Source organism: Aquila chrysaetos, chromosome 6, assembly GCF_900496995.4.
Source record: "Aquila chrysaetos chrysaetos chromosome 6, bAquChr1.4, whole genome shotgun sequence".
NCBI classification, from domain to species: domain Eukaryota; kingdom Metazoa; phylum Chordata; class Aves; order Accipitriformes; family Accipitridae; genus Aquila; species Aquila chrysaetos.
In genome coordinates this window covers 16,975,782-16,991,611 of record NC_044009.1, presented here as the reverse complement: position 1 = coordinate 16,991,611, position 15,830 = coordinate 16,975,782, and the positions used below count along the sequence as shown (strand labels likewise).

The 15,830-nt window shown below is 37.9% G+C and overlaps 1 long non-coding RNA gene across 1 annotated transcript in view; it reads left to right on the top strand.

The window, feature by feature from the left end:
• Window positions 1-15,075, top strand: part of LOC115343236 — a 79,615-nt gene extending 64,540 nt beyond the window's left edge. The window contains exons 3-4 of the long non-coding RNA XR_003924057.1: window positions 12,889-12,939; window positions 14,983-15,075. This is a non-coding gene — a long non-coding RNA (uncharacterized LOC115343236). The remainder of the gene's footprint in view (window positions 1-12,888; window positions 12,940-14,982) is intronic.
• The last annotated feature ends 755 nt before the right edge of the window (window positions 15,076-15,830 follow it).

Genomic DNA, 15,830 nt, shown 5'->3' with positions numbered 1-15,830 from the left:
GCCTTGCTTTCTTTGTGTTGATCAGGTAAGATAGTATGAAAAACCATTGTATGATCTCAATTAAATTTAAGGGTGTTCCTGTCTGAAGCAACACATTTTAAAAATTTAGGAAAATTACCTGTAATGTATGTACCGTAATTCAGGGTTGCTATTTTTATTTGCAGTGATGTCTTGGAAACAACTTGAACCTTTCACTCCTGAAATTTGAGAATACGTCTCCAGATAACCCATAACCTCATATACTTGCTTAAAATCTGTGGTGACAGAGGGAAGAGTCTGAGGTTGTGAGTATTCTGGTGGGGAGAGGGCTGGCAGTTCCTGCGAGAGGTCGGTCTCAAGTGAGATTTCCTTCCATATTGAACAAGTAATGTGCAAGTTACGTATGTGAAAAATACGGTAGCCAAACTGCTTTCCCCATTAGTGTTCTAGTTTGGGATCAGGATGTCAACATGCTGTGTTGCAGAAGGTTAACTTGTACCTTTCAGGTGAGCATCTGAAATTTAGTTATTATCTAAGCTTTATTCCTATTATATAATTCTGTGGGATATGCACAAATGAATGACAAAAATGATAGAATCAGATTCCTAACTGTTTCAGCTAGAGAATTTTTGCAACATTTTAACACCTCCTTACTGTGTTTTTTATCCCAGCTATAGCTATATATGTAAAAATTAAAATGGTCAAAGTTAAGCTGCAAATATATATTGTTTCTATTTATAAGCTGCCACAAAGGTGTAATTTGTTTCTCATTCATTCACCTCTGCTATAAAGCAACAGAAATAAATAATTTGAACAGTAAGCTTGATCTCTAAGCTAACCTGACAAGTTGACAATGGAAAAAATTGAATAGATTAATTTGAATTATGATTAATGCTGTGTTAAGAAGAAAAAAAAAAGTTTGCTCTCATAAGTTATAGTATTTGGCTCTTTAAGAGACTGAAATTCTTTAGACCTAGTTATCTAACACGCAGATGTTAGTTGTTTTTAAAAGCAAATCTCTACCTTTTGAAGTCTGTTCTTCATACTGTGTGTCTCTTAAATTATCTAAGCTCTAAAAGCATCGTTTTTATTTTCTTCTACTTTAGTCCATGACTGGTGTACTGCTACTTTGTGTACACTTACTTGCTATATGTTTTCATCTCTGCTGAAGGGAGATAATGGCTCTGCTAGTGACTCTGTGGAAAAAGAAAATCCATTTCTAAGATGAAATGAAGAAATAGGCATGTTATTGTGCTAAATCAAAGAAATTACTGTTATCTTTGCCCTTTCTTATAGTGTGGAGCAAAATTGGCACAAGAGCTTTTGTCAAGAGAAGAGCTCAGCTCTCCATCATGAATCTTCCTGGATTTAACACTTAGTCCTCTCTGATAACATGTCTATGTGATTTTACATTCTTTGCTCATTTTCTGACACATTCTGGAGTAAGGTCGCTTTCCTCTAAGACTAAGCAGAGACGCTCAGATAGCCTTATCATACTGCCCAGTAATCCCTTATCACTTGACTTGACCTTCCTGTGCTTCTGAACCTACTTGCTTCTGAGGGTGATACTCATTGTGGTTAAATCTGTCACTTAAAAATTAATATATAAGGACAAGTGAAGATATTCAACCTTAAAGGGGTATCAATCTGATATTTTCTGAACACCGAATTAATGGAAAAACTTTGAGATCATTTTACGCAGCACTTCTGTTGGTATCTCTTTCGGGTGATACTTTTGGGCTCATTGAGGCAGCAGATCATGATTTTGTGTAGTTGTACAACCCATTCCATTGCGATTGCTAGGTAGATGACTGTTGCACTTCTACCCAGCAACCACCATCCTTTTGACGCTGCCCTACGTATTATATACAGTCAGTTCATACCATGGCTGTCGTCTTTGGGGAAAATGTCAAGGAGCCCTAGACAGGCATCTTGCACTATAGCCCATTACGACTTTGTTATTATGCTTAATCAGATTTCTGGTAAGCAATGAAATGTGCAATCATATTAGCATCTTCTAGATCATATCAGTGAACACATCTGCTAATATGGAAAAGTAATATCCAAACAAAGCTTTCACATGAAACCAATGTGTTATTTCTGCCAGTTGGCATACATTTAGTCCTGGTTTGGTGTCAAAATTAGCCTTCAAAATTCATCCTGGGTGTAATGAAATGGGTGCAATAAAATCTTTTTTAGAATTTTATAATGCATCTCAAGAAAAAATAATTGCATTAAATGCTAAAGGCCCAAGTCAATTGTCTGTAGTAGAATATTTGGCTTTTCAATCATTAGCATAAAAGAGTGGGAAGTGTAAGGAATTTAGGTAGATCACTTTTTCAGAGGCAGAAAAAGGAAAAAGTTTTCAAATATTCTTCTCAAATAGTGAACTGTACACTAAGGTGTTTTCAGCTAAAAGATAAGACGCATTTGTCTTCAAATTGTATCCTGTTTTAATAGTGGCATTGAAGAAGGTATCTCCCATTTAAGCTCGACTGCTAAGGCTTATAAAAATAGCATGACCTTTTAGGTACTCTCTCAAAGAAACTGTAACTCCAGAATTGCTAAACCATTTGTTATGCCAATATCATTTGGTATGCCAATATCTGAAAATGTATCTGAACTATATAAAATTTTAATCCCTGATCCTATAATTCCAGTGATTTTTTCTGCTTTGCAGACAGATATTTGTGAGTATTTGAATCAGACATTGCAAATTGCCAGATCACAATTCACTAACTATTGTAACTCATCTAAAATACTTGTCAGATGGAAAGCACTTTGAAGTTTATACGAAGTGCAAAGCAAAAAGAATCTCTTAAGGATGATATAGAATTATTTTATTATTTTTTAAAGAAAATGCTATGAATGAAATTCATAATTTTTTTTTTTTCAGGTTCTAGGTTTACAGGATAAAAAAAAGCGGGAAAAACCCATCTCCCTTCAATTTCTTCCCCTCTGAATTTTTTGCATCTCTAGACTAAAACCATGATGTCACATTTTCAACAAGGCTTTCTAAAGCATACCTCATGAACTGAATTAATGTCAGCAAACAGCAAAGTAAAAATAGGTAAATTAATTGAGGTATACACAGGTAATTTAGTATCAGTAAATTAAAATAGATAAATTAATTGAAGGATGTATGCATGTTTGATAAATAGAGAAAATATGACATTATTACCGGAATATGATATTAAAATGAAAATAAATGCTGCATAATTACATTTATTCACTCAAATTATACAAATTAAAATAACCCAGTTTTCTGTTCTGGAAATTCTTCTTTTGATCAGCCTTGTAGTATGGAAGCCTTCAGCTATCTGTCTATATGTAAATTTGCTCAATTCAAATTTACAGAGAGTTGTTTATCAGCAGCTGTCATCTCAGTAACTTTGTCAACAATTGAGAAAGAAAAACAAGCAAACATTTCAGGTAATATCTGACTAAACTATTGCACACCTGTTTCATCAAGAAGAAATCGAGACAATTAGTATTTGATTGTAAGTGGTCATGAAAAGACTGATTGCCCTGAAAAGGTTATGAGTCTCAATAAAAAGCTATTAATTTTTAACACATTAATTTTTCTTGCAGCATTTGTCCATTTTTCTAATCTTCCTGTTTTCCACTTGAGGTTTCTTTTTTTTTCCAAAATTTTATGTACAATATAATTTACTTTGGTCTATGATAACTAGGATATTTTCTAAGTTATTGCATTTTTTTAATTCTATTTCCTCACAAATTGTGTCTAAAGCTTAATTCTTAGATACTCTTTCTTTGGTTTTGAGTGACAAAAAAAAAATTGACTTTTTTAATTAGAAAGTAGCATTCAAACAGACTGTTGTTTTTTTACAGCATTAAAAAATAAAGATTTTGTCCTTAAGAGCTATAATAATTACTTCAGTAACTTTGAAAGTTTAAGCCAGATGCTTAGTAGTTGTAAATGAGTGACATTCCACTAGAGTCAGACAAGAACCTGAGCTAAAACGTACTGCTATACATTACATTTGTCTGTAGTTTCAACTTCATTTCCTTTGGGTGACAGTGTAGCACCTTTCATAAGAAGATATGGTACCTTTTACTATTAAGTAATTCTCTTTGAAGTAGGGGCTGAGTAAGGGTACAGTAGTCTTCCCCTTAAGAAGTTACGGTAGCACAACTACTTCAGAATAAAAAGGCGGGGGGGGGGGGGGGGGGGCGGTGTAAGTAATGTAGTGAGAACATTTGCTGCCTGTCTCAATTTGATGAAATGTATTTTCTGACTATTAATTTTTAAAACAACTTTTCTTGTTTTCAGTTGATTTTTCATTTTAGCTTGACAGCTGTCCTTTGTCTGACAAGGACTCCCTGCTATGCATTGGTCCTGTGCTAAAGAAAGAAGTTTCCTGTAGTTGTCCCACTTTCTCCTCAGTCTGGTCAGATTGTTTGAAATCTCTATATGGAGTTTACCAGGGAGAAGTAGAGCTCAAAAAGCATAACACACTCTGTACCTGAAATCTGTTGGACATCAACTCTCCTGCATATGAGGAATTGAAGGTGAGAGCAACCAAGTGCATGGGGATAATGCCATAAACGTGCTATCAACACAGTTGTGAGTTGGTGGTCTGTAGGTGTGACACTGGGGTTAAGCAGGACCGCTAAACATTGCAGAGAGGTGAAAACCAGTGTCTCTCTCCATCGGTAACAATTCCAGAGTTATCTGAAGATTTAAAAAAAAAAAAAAAAAAAAAAAAAAAGTTAAATTATTTTAAAGAATTTTGGTTCTGTCCTGGTTTCGGCTGGGGTCGAGTTAATTGTCTTCCTAGTGGCTGGTATAGTGCTGTGTTTTGAGTTCAGTATGAGAAGAATGTTGATAACACACTGATGTTTTCAGTTGTTGCTAGGTAGTGTTTAGTCTAAAGTCAAGGATTTGTCACCTTCTCATGCCCAGCCAGCAAGAAAGCTGGAGGGGCACAAGAAGTTGGGAGGGGAGACAGCCAGGGCAGCTGACCCAAACTGGCCAAAGGGGTATTCCAAACCCTGTGACATCATGCCCAGTCTATAAACTGGGGGGAAACTGGCCAGGGCCACTGCTTGGGAACTGGCTGGGCATTGGATTCTGGGTGGTGAGCAATTGCATTGTGCATCGCTTGTTTTGTATATTCTAATTCTTTTAGTAGTAGTAGTAGTAGTAGTATAATTCTTTAAAATTATTATTCCTATTATTCTTCTTTTCTTCCTTTTCTGTTCTGTTAAACTGTTCTTATCTCAGCCCACGAGTTTTACATTTTTTTTTCTGATTCTGTCCCCCATCCCACTGGGTGGGGGGGACTGAGTGAGCGGCTGTGTGATGCTTAGTTGATGGCTGGGGTTAAACCATGATACCATCTGTTCAGGAATAAAATAGCGTTCATCTTAAAATCAGACACATCTCTCGTTTACCAGCTTAAAGCTTAGAATGGCCTTGTATCTTCTCCTTTATTTAATGTGCTCCCACAACCACCATTCTGTTCAGTTAGTCTGTGTCTATGTGGGTAGATAAGGACCTGGTACCTGAATGAGTTCCAGGAAAAATAATTTAAAAGGAAGAGAATTTAAGATTCTATACCAAAAGGGAGCAATGAACACAACCATTTCCTCATTAAGATCAATTATATATAGCTTTCGTGTCAGCTTTTTTATCCAAAACCCTCAAATTTTTAACAAGTTTATCACAGCTCTGGTCCCAAATGTGTAATCATGTCTGTACGGGTAAGCCACTGAATCCATAGAGAGCCACTGCATCCCTTGGGCTAGCTCAACCTGACCGTCGAATTAAACAGGTAATTTCAAACATCTCTGGAGCGCTTCCTCTCCTAAGACAAAAGTAGCATTCAACACTATACACCTACTTGAAAGTGCCAATGGGACTGTGTTTGTTTGCCCAACTTCACTGTGACTTTTTATGTATCATCTAAAAGTAAAATCAGATATAGGGAACATAAAGCATAAATAGACTTTGCCTTACTGTAGCTACCTAAAGGTAATGCTAAGTCCCATTTTAGGACTCACCTGACCATGTGTCACTTAAAAAGCCCTATAGCTTTTTCTCTGCTATACTGGAAAGGTCTGAATTTTGATGCTTTGTCACATGGCTTTTGAGACTGAACTTTTGCAAACAAACCTTGGTAAATCGCGGACAGGGGATAATTTTTTCTCTTCCTCATTTTCTCTACAACATCAATAAGCAGCAAGAGGTCTTTGTTGATGCAGTTCCACGTGATTTTAAGATCAAACTTCCCCAGCAAAGCAGGGAATATACGGTTCTTCAGAAAGCACGTCTGCTGAATTGCTTACATCCATCTCTTGTGCCTGGGAGAGGTCCCAGCTCTGTTGGTACTGCTGGATTTATGCCATGGAAGAAAAATAACTCATACACATGCCCTTTACTCTTGTCTACAGTATATGTACAGGACTCTGTCGTCGTTTAGGCCCAGCTGGCAGCTAAGCACCACGCAGCCGCTCGCACATTCCTTCCCCTGCCCCGGTGGGATGGGGAGGAGAAATCGGAAGAAAAAGGTAAAAACTCGTGCATTGAAATAAGGACAGTTTAATAGGACAACACAAGGAGAGAAATACTAAGAGTAACAATAATACTAATAAAGGAGTATACGAAGCGAGTAATGCACAGTGCAATCGCTCACCACCTGGAACTCGATGCCCAGCGTGTTCCCAAGCTGTGATCCCTCCTCCCCCCGGCCAGCTCCCCCAGTTTATATACTAAGCATGACATTATATGGTATAAAATATCCCCTTGGCTAGTTTGGGTCAGCTATCCTGGTTGTGTCCCCTCTCAGCTTCTCGTGAAAATTAACTCTGTCCTAGCCAAACCCAGAACAGACTGCAAACAAAGAACTTTGTCACAATGTCCCACATTCTTCTATTTCTTTTTGGAGGATCCAATGGTTTATTTTCTCTCCAGCCCAAATACATGTATTATGTTCTTACGTGCCTCACTCTCAAAGGAGGGCATGGCTTTTATTAACAAGATAAGGATGCCATGAGAAATAGCCATTTTATTTTGTTACTGTGGTAGCTGAGATCCTGGCCTCCCGACTCTGTGTAACTTAATATAAAATAAACCTCAGCATTTTAACATTAGATGAATGAGCAGCTTCTGTTCCTTCTGTGAAGAAACAAATGCACAAATCTCTTGAACTCCTTCGGTAGTGACTAAACCAAGCTATGATGGAGTGGCAGTCCTGGTGCTTTGTAACAGTGTATACCATGACCTCGGTGTTATTTAAATGTACTTGCTACAATTCCTGTATTTTTCTAGCAGCTTTTAGGTCTGCGGTGGCAGCTTCTTGAACGACCTTGCTTGCTCTTTTGGCTGCCCACGCTGCTGACTGCTGTGCTGTTTGTAGCAAAGCCTGCAGTCCTAGTGACAGATTTCGAGCACAGATTTCTGATGTACTGTTTTGCCCTTCTGGGTATCTCTCTCTCTCACTCTCTCTGATTCAAAAAGGTTGAGGGGAATACTGAATATGGGATTTTGACTAACTTGAGCTCTGCTAATGCTTCACAAAACACAAATATGGAGTTATTTTTATAATACAGGAGTATAGAATATTTTCTCCTTGTCGATAAGGAGATTTCATACAGTGTTTTGAAATAAAAGGCTTTTCTTAACCTGCCAGAACTTAGTCATTGAACACAACCAAGGTCATATCCCCAGAATGTAAAAAAAGACCATTTTAATAAAATATGTACTCCCTAAGCAAAGGCAAAACCCCCTAGCAATAGCTTGTTGCAGTATGAACCTAAGTTCTAATGAAACTGGTATGTATATATGTAGCAGAACAACATATAAAATCCTCAGTTATACTTTTTCCATACGCACATCTATTTATTTGTATGTGCATATAAAACAAGAGTTTAACATCAGGGTTGATTAAAAGTGTGCTGTAATCTGTAACTTTAACATCGTGCATTTTTAGGCAGAGATATGTTGTAGGGATATGTTATATTTGGGGTTTACTCAGAACTAGCATTTAACTAAAAGAGTCAGTTGTCTCTGTTAATACAGGATGGGTTGTGGCATAGCTGAGTAGGCACGAAAAAATCCAGGACTTCTCCAAATAACCAGCAGGTATAATATGAAGGAAAAAGCATGTTAAGAGCAGGACTCAGTCCTCCTTCCTCCCTCAGTACTGATGAAGCATACCTCTAGGGTCAGCTGAGGTGCATGTTTGTAAGTTAGAGGGGTTTTTAGTTTAGCTCTGTCTTGGTTTAACCCCAGCCAGCAACTAAGCACCACGCAGCCGCTCACTCACTCCCCCCCCCACCCAGTGGGATGGGGGAGAAAATCAGGAAAAGAAGCAAAAGCTGTGGGTTGACATAAGAACGGTTTAATAGAACAGAAAAGAAGAAACTAATAATGATAATGATAACACTAATAGAATGACAACAGCAATAATAGAAGGATTGGAATATACAAACGATGCGCAGTGCAATTGCTCACCATCCGCCGACCGGCACCCAGCTAGTCCCCGAGAGGCGATTCCCCGCCCCCACTCCCCCCAGTTCCTATACTAGATGTGACGTCCCATGGTATGGAATACCCCACTGGCCAGTTTGGGTCAGCTGCCCTGGCTGTGTCCTGTGCCAACTTCTTGTGCCCCTCCAGCCTTCTCCCTGGCTGGGCATCAGAAGCTGAAAAATCCTGACTTTAGTCTAAACACTACCTAGCAACAACTGAAAACATCAGTGTGTTATCAACATTCTTTGCATACTGAACTCAAAACATAGCACTGTACCAGCTACTAGGAAGGTGATTAACTCTATCCCAACTGAAACCAGGACAAGCTCCTGGAAAGAAAATTTTTAATCTCTTCCTGTTACCTATAAACCCAAAGTAGGAATTATCTTAGCATGGCCACTGGATAACAGGCTTAGATTTAACCATGTGTTAAGGCAGGTATTCATGTGTGCACACAAATGCACTGACATAGCATAGATAGAAACAGATCTTTGTGCGTATGTGAGTGTGTATAGATATGTATGATGCATTGTGTGCTCAGCTTGCTGTTCAGAACTAGTCAAAAGAAGAAATTAATTTTACTAGTTTCCTCACAAACAAAGAAATGGCTGCCAAGAATCTGAGAATGTACCTATGAAATATGATACAGAAAATTAAGTCCTATAGCATAAACTTCACCTTGGGTGTGGGCTTCAAAAGCACTTCAAAAACAGATACGCAAGAGCACTCGGGGTTATAAAATTGTGATCATCCTTACCTCAGTCAGCATTAAAGATTTTATTTTTAAGGCAATCCTTTGAGGAGGGAAAAAAGATAAGAAACTCAAAGGTCAAATAATTCAATTACTTTTATATGTTTCTATTTTCAAGGAAAATTTCCTTACATGTCCTTTTTTTGCTTATTCATATTTTACTAAAAGAATGCACAGACTCTATATCATTATGTAGATTCCTTCATTAGCTGTAGAACTTCCAGAGCCTGGTGCCAAAAAGCTGGTTTCCTGTAAGAGAGTTCTTTTTACATAATGACTTCACTACCTAACAAATCTTGAACCATTTAGCACAAGAACCATTATCATTTTTCAGATAACAAAAATTCATCTGCAATATTTTTTCCATAGCCATGTAATGAGGCTTGTAGAAACATGACACAAAAAAATAGAATGAATAAATCAAATTGTATGGAGGAAACCTCAAGGATCTGACAGTAGAAATGACAAACGCTAGGAAGCTCTGTGGCTTTTCTCGTCGTCAGTGAAACCCATTGCTTTCTCTGCTACTTGGGAGAATGTTTTAGGACAATATTCTCTCACCATTGTATTGCCAGTGCAGGCTAGGGACTCTAAGAAGAGGTGCTTAGAAATCTCCAAAGTTCATTTTGAGGGATATACTGGAGAAATTGTGAAGAAAGATATTGGATTCACTGAGGCTTCTATGAGGCATTTACTTTATAGGTGGTAGTTTTGCACCTTGCAAAATGCTTTATAAATGCAAAAATGCTTGTAACAGACTTGTGGGATAGAGAATCCACGTCTTCAATCTTGTGAATGCTGGAGGACTCCTCCCTAGGAAGGGAGGGGAGTTAAAGTAGCCTGATCAGGTCTGATGGCTGGTACTTAGCTGTGGTTTATCTTCAGTGCAGAGAGAGTTTGCCAGGACAAATGCCAATGAGGAAGTATTAGCCTTTGTTTCCAGCAGCTCTCCACAATCACCCTCTGTTTTAATGAGTCTGAGCTGAAATATAAATGGATCTTAATGTCAAGCAATTTCTTCACTCTATCAGAAAGGTTGTGAAAAGTGGGGGGTAGAATGACGCTTCCATATGCTCATGGTGTGCTGCAGAGTTGTTCAGCTGTTTTTTAAGAGAGGTGGATAGGATGAAAATTAGAAGGAAATGACCCAGAGATAGAGAAGAACGAGCTCCAAGCACATCCCGATGCATTGAAACTCTGAAGATGGCAGGTCTGGCCAGGCTTCCCGCACCTCGGGATGTGTAGGGCTGCCTCTCCTCCAGGAGAAGGGAGCTGGCAGGTTGGTGGCAGCCGGAGCTGCTGTGTCTGCCTGGCTGCTCCACAGGTCACCAGCATCAGGGGCACCTGGGAGCGTTTTGACCTGTAGGCTCTTTTTAAAAGAGAAAGCCTAACGGTTATTTAAAGACATTTGTCTAAGTACATGGAAAATGAGGGTATTCTATTACTGCACTGGTTATTTTGCTGCTTGGGCTATAAGCTATCTTAGGTAGTTGCATGGTAACAATTATCATTTATGCTTTAACATTAAGTATTGCCACTGAAAGCTTTGTTTTCAGTAGCATTTAACTTCATATGGAAGGTCATATTCCATGAGGGGATGCAAGAAAATTTGCCTTCTGTTAAAGCCAGTGGGAACAAATAAAATCAACCAAAGGCTTGAGTTCTGCATGTCAATAGAGATGGTTTGCTTTGCCTGGGTATTTTAGCTAAATGCATGACACTAGAAAACATATGCAGGTTTTTTTCTGGTTTGGATGCTCAAATAAAATAAAGTTGCATATGCAATTGGATTTATACTAGAACATGTATCATTCTTCACAAGTTAACCTTTTGGTCATGTTTTATTTAGTCCTTTTGCTTTTAAGTGGGCTCTGAAGCCCACTTGACAAAAAAGCATCAGGGCTTGTGCAGCATTACGTGGTTTTATGCACATGACACTGTCTCAATTTTAATGTGTTCATATTCTGAGTAGTAAAACCAGCATTTCATATCCATAGTGCTGCAGTTTAGCCATAAATTTTAAACTTAAAAAAAAAACATTACTGTCTATTAAGCTTTAGTTAATGAAAAGTAAAAATTGAAAGTTGCTGTTACAGTTGTGACAATTACTTGAAAGTGCTTTATGCATGCAGCAAGATTTCTTATGGAAAAATTGAAAATTGTAAATGGAGCACTTTTTTTTTTCTAAGGGATGAACACTAAAAAAAGAACAAACATTTCAAGTGACTAATCAACTCGCCTACATTATAGATACATGTAACTTACGCTGAGTTAGTCAGAAAGACTAACCATTTTATACTGTTCATTTAACATTGAACTTTTTATATCATTCTGAAAGATGTAGAGGTTTATATCATCTGTGACACAAATAATGATAAATCATGAGTAGAAAATGAGGCCAAAATTTCTGTTAGTAGTTCGATACATCTCTACTAAAGTATTTTTCTTGGAGTCAGAAGAGAATTTTATGAGATTTCATATACTGCCTGGAAGCTAAGCCAATCAATGGAAATACAGAAACCTAGTTAAGGACGGAAGACTATTTCTGTGTGTGTTCAGTTCATTGCATACTGAGATTAGGTTTTTACATTTTTTAATTGGAAAATAGGTTTTGGATTGTATTTGGGCGGGGGGGGATTGGTTGTTGAGTTTTTTCCATTGTTGTTTTGTTTTAGTTCGAGCAAAGCCAGTTTGACATGTCAGATTATATGTGTTTACTACTGGCTTAAAAAACCCTACATCTTTATGCTTTGCAGCATTCAGTTGTTTTGTTCAACAGAAACATATGGATTGTCCCTACCTGGTGCATACACAGAAACTTTCTTTCTCTTTCCCTCTTCTAAACCACCTCATCCCACTGTACTCGCTCCTTGTTTTCATTTATAGTTTTCATTTCAGTTTAAATCAAAGTTACCCACAGTAGTGGAACAGCCTCTATGGGTAGCATTGCCAGACACACAAGCAGAAGCAAAATCTGTGATGATGACTACTTTGTGACTTGCTAATATTAAAGACTTTAGGATTTTAGATTTAAAAAACCTCCAAACTATTCAGAATAAAAAAAATCAGGCTTTTAAAGCTCAACATGACTATATACATATTCTTCTTGTAGCTGAAGCAGAAACTACCACTTATCTTTTTTCTTTTATTTTTCTATTTTTTGCTAGAGAATGAATTAAAAATAATATTGTCATAGAGGAGCACTTGATGTTCTTTTTTAAATTAGCTTGGACATTGAGAAGTTCCAAAATGTGTCTCTAATGCTCCTCCTATAAAGCAGTTTAATAAGATGTCATAATAAACATGTAAAATTAGATTTATTTTATCAAGAGGCAAAATAACCTCATTACACAGAAAGCTCCAACAAACTGAAGCTTGCCTAATATATAATCCAGTAGTTTAATTTGTAAACCTGATTATTGCTCTTAACAGAGTTCATTAGTACCTCGGAGTCCTATAAGGCGTTTGAATGATACTTGTTATAATTAATATTTAGTCTTTAATACTGTTCAGAGTTTCCCAGACTTTCAAAATGGTTCTTGTAATTGCTTTTTTAAAATTTGCCAGCTGTGCAAACTTCATTGCTACAGGGATACAGAGGGGCTTCACAGATGCGACATGGCATTGCATTGATTAATTAACAATTTGTATTGCCCCATAGCAGAAGATTTGAATACCCTCTCTGAACAGCATTGCTTCCTCTCATTTGCAGGTAAGTATTATTACTGTATCCATGTTTATGTCATTTAATGAATCTACGGACAAGGACTGGTTGTCTCCAGGGAATGACACTGGATAAATTCTGATTCTTCACTGAATTTCAGAGAGTGTAAAAATCTACAGAAAGCACAGTCCAAAATGTTAAGCAATGGGGAAAGGAACACAGCAAGTGTATATTTTACCCAGTTTAGCGGTTCAAGTGTGATTTGCATCAGTGGTATTTGTACACTAGAGTTTTAAAATTCCAGAATGCACTAGCTCTAACTATGAATACTTGTGGTATGCTCAGCATGAAAGTCTGAGCTTAAAAGAGTTGCCAGATCTTAACTACCATCTCTGCTTTCTTGCTTAGAAGAGGGAACAAACAAACTCCCATTAGTGAGTCTGCTGCTCTGCTCCTGCAGCTTCAAAGTGTTGTGGGGGTTTTTGTGGCTCCCTGCATTTCTGCTTGCTCTGCTCATTAAGAACTGCACATCAGCAAATCATTATGCCTTTGCCTCCACTGTCTTCCAGGCTGGGAGTGATCCTGCCCTCCCACTGCTGAGAGCCTTACTGCTTCTGGATTTGACGGATTAGTATGGAACAGCAGTGCTTCCCTGCAGTGCTCGTGTTTCATGGCATCATCAGAATAATTGACAGAATGATCTGGCCGAACAGTGTGCACATACTTTAAGAAGCATCAGTTACTTGATGGTAGTTGCAACTGATGCCTTTGTGATACTTACAGAAGCTCACATGGAAAGTGCTGTGTAAGCAATGGAGTTGCCTCCTCCAAGGCAAGACAAAGGGGCAAAATCTGAGGGGGTGCTGTGGTTCCTGCCAGAACAAAGGGTGTGGTAGTACATCTGCTGATTGCATATATTTTAGATGAGTATTCAAAAAGTCTGCTCTCAATCATAAACATGAGGTTTCCCCATTGGCACAGTGAAGAAGTTTAGAAAGTCTTTCTCACAACTAGGTGACTTAGGGACAGAACTTCTCCCTGTGGTGGTGTGAAATTGAGAGCAATAAGTAAATGCCACATCCTTGCTATTCCAGTGGGGGTTCTCATCCTGTTGGTCCAGCGTTAGGAATTAAATACCATGGCATTGTTATCTTATCTTTTGTTGCTGCACAAAGCACGTTAAAAATGGACATAATTTAAAAGAAAATTACTTTTTTGATTATTTTGGTTTTAACAATAAAGGATTAATGAATACAATTTGAAATTTAGATAACAGTTGCCAAAGTGTGTTTTCAGATTTCACAGTTAAATGTTTTACTTGTGCATCAACATAAGACCACATGACTCACCTCACAATTCAGGTATTGTGGCGGTTTCATCTGAAACCTCCAAGCCTTCTGAGGTTCGATCCTCACTGGTTTTTGATAGCAGCAGACCAAATAATCTTTCAGCATGGCTTGAAATAGCCACAACTGATTGGAAAGTGCTCATAAGTTCTAAATGTTGGTAGATGTTTACAATAGTTTGTCCCAAATTAGAGCTAACTCAATGGTTTTATTCAGCACCTGACAGAAACACTCTACTTTCAGGTTCAGCATAAGACTGTAGCTATCTTTTTGCCTGCTGGTTTTATTTTCCTTTGCTTGGATAGAGGTATTTTGAAAGGTAAATGTAGCAGTCAACATCAGCTCTGCTTAGTAGAGAACTGAACTTGGAGATCAACTCTTGTTCAGACTGTCTTATAAGTGATCTTGTAGAATATATAGATGCCTGTTAGTCCATAAATAAATTCTCATAAAGATACGCATTCTGTTTTCATTATGGTGTACAGGAAGTCTGATAGGAGCAGGAACGTACCCTAGTTATTTTGTATGATTTTATATATAGATTTTCATGAGGTCTGCATCAAACAAGGCATAGGAGGTCAAATATTACATTGGTGAGAATCACTGTACTTGAATTGATAAGATGAGTAGTAACATTTTTCCATAGTATATGAAAAAGGATGCTATCAGTGCAGCACTGCCATTATACCAGCTTGAGTGCTCACTGCTGTTGTGTCTTTTTTCCTCTAACGCTCTTATTCCCAAGATGATAGAAGCAGCCACATTCAAAAGCTCTTATCTCTAGTCTGCAGATGGAGAAGAGAAGCATGCAGTATGCTAAGGGTGAAATTTTCAACAGAGATTGGTAAGTTACTTAGGTGCCTAAGTCCTATTTTCAGAAGTGATACAGGGCCTTTTTAAAGCAGCTGTTCTGTTCACAAGAAACTAATCTACTTAGTTACTGGAGGAAACATGCAGCTTTATATTAATCATACAACAAAGAGGATGAAGGGGAAAGTTCCACAGAACAGACAGGGAACAAGAGACAGGGAAGAACATAGCTTTATCCCTTATCTCTACTGGCAACTGGCTGACTCTGTGTCGACCCCTTTCTTATTCCTAGTTTACAAACAAAAAGATATTTTTTAAAGCCACAAAGACGTCCTTTTTTTATTTCAGATGGGAAGAGTTGTTCTCTCTCACCTTACCTTTTACTCTCTCAGTCCCTCAGTTCTATGGATTCTCCCGGTGTCTGGTGTTCCCAGAAGGATAAAATCCTCTTGGCCTCTCTTCCTTCAGAAAATCATTGGGAGAAGCAAAGGACTCTTGCACTCCATGTTACTTCATAAGCAAACCCTGTCCTGACGTTTCCTTAGAGTTCAAACATTAGTCTAATGCTCTTTGAATAACAAGGATCCAGTTTGCTCCAGAATGATACATGGTCTACTGGAGGGCAGATAGCTCATGAAACATCTGATACATGTCAGGTTCTTTTGGCTTAACTCCTTCTTTGGAGTGATATACACAAACTGATTTTGAAAAGCTTGTTTCACAGTTCTCTTGCTGTCCTGGATTAGATTAAATCTGAATGAGTTCTTGTCTGTCTTTCCATCC